This window comes from Heterodontus francisci, unplaced genomic scaffold (genome assembly GCF_036365525.1).
Source record: "Heterodontus francisci isolate sHetFra1 unplaced genomic scaffold, sHetFra1.hap1 HAP1_SCAFFOLD_330, whole genome shotgun sequence".
In the NCBI taxonomy this organism is placed as follows: domain Eukaryota; kingdom Metazoa; phylum Chordata; class Chondrichthyes; order Heterodontiformes; family Heterodontidae; genus Heterodontus; species Heterodontus francisci.
Genome location: NW_027141448.1, coordinates 153,545 through 155,113, shown reverse-complemented (window position 1 = coordinate 155,113; position 1,569 = coordinate 153,545). Strand labels below are relative to the sequence as shown.

The following is a 1,569-nucleotide window of genomic DNA, read 5'->3' as shown; positions in this document are numbered from 1 at the left end:
ACAGTAATAAAGTTCAGTGCTCGGACCTCAGATATTTTCACTCTATCAATGGCAGAGAAGGCTCAAGGGACCATGTGGCTACTCCTCATGTTCTTCCCAGTGTCCAGGATAAAGTGTAACATCACACTGATTTCCAGATGGCTGAAACAAATGCAACAGACATCTATTCTGGAAACATCACATTTAAAGTGAGAAACTAATCATGAGGCATGTACGGGGATTGAACCCGTGATCTTCAGTTTACAAGACTGACGCCCTACCACTTGGCCACCATGCCTTTTGTTAATGAACACCTGAGACTCCAGAGGAGGATTTGTGATTCTTTTTCAATTTGGTTGAAACAGCATCGAGAAACATGCACAGAAATAAAGAGGGATTGTGGAATGGGTAACAGATCAGCCTCATTTCCATCATCAGCATCATGAAATCTTCATTCAGACATTCCATTCACATCCTCAGCTTTTCTCACATCTGTACAATAATATAAGAGTGGACATTGGGTTGTTACTGGGCAGATTATATAAATAGACTATGTGCATCATCACAGGAAGTGATGTAATATAATCTGTACGGCACCTCATGGAGAGTTGTGGATGAAACCTTCAATGCAAGATGTGCAGAGTAAACTCAGGTTATTTTAACCGTCAGATTCTTATAAATTGTGTACTAAGCCTTGACAGATATCAGAACATTATATGGGGGCCGCAGTAAACCAAAGCGAAGATGGAGAAATCTTTGCCTGTACCTTTGAAAAGGTCACTGGACTGAACCAAGCCGAGGAGTGGCCGAGATGTTTCCAGAACTTTGCAAGGTATTGTACTGCATCGGGTCTCGTGCAGAAGCCAGACATGGAGCAGGTCAGTACGCTATTGTCTGCAATGGAGGGAGTGTGCAGGCAACATCCTCATGAAGAACAGAAGGCTACGTGTGAAGAAGTTATTAAGACACTCAAGACCTATTTTAATTGAGGAAAAAAATGTCATCGTGGAGCCAAAGTTAAAACGCTGCATTTGCTGACAACGCAACCACCAGGTGACGCTGTACTAGCACATGCGCAAATGCAGCCTCTTCCACTGAAACGTCACTGTCTGTGACATTCAGGCAGCTGCCAGGATTAAAGATGGAGCTCCTCAATTTATCACAGAAAACAACTTCGACCTAAAAATCCCCTCAAAGGTTGCCATCGCCGCCTCCATCCCACCCTCAACAGTCCCCCGCTCCCTCTTGCGCATTCGCCAGTTATACAGTACCAAGTCATCTTAATTCACCTAAAGTGAATTAGTTTCGGAGCAGTGACTGTCATTTCATAAGCAAATATGGCACAGTGGCACAGTGGCGTGCACTGTAGCCTCACAGCTCCAGCCACCCGGGTTCAATTCTGGGTACTGCCTGTGTGGAGTTTGCAAGTTCTCCCTGTGTCTGCATGGGTTTTCTCTGGGTGCTCCGGTTTCCTCCCACAAGCCAAAAGGCTTGCAGGTTGGTAGGTAAATTGGCCATTATAAATTGCCCCCAGTATAGGTAGGTGGTAGGGAAATGATGGGATGTGGAAGGAATATGGGATAAGTGTAG

At 44.9% G+C, this 1,569-nt stretch overlaps 1 non-coding gene across 1 annotated transcript; it reads right to left on the bottom strand.

Moving 5' to 3' along the window:
- Window positions 1-205: 205 nt before the first annotated feature.
- Window positions 206-277, bottom strand: trnat-ugu (transfer RNA threonine (anticodon UGU)). Its single transcript has one exon. It is a non-coding gene; the product is annotated as a tRNA-Thr (tRNA).
- Between the last annotated feature and the right edge of the window lie 1,292 nt (window positions 278-1,569).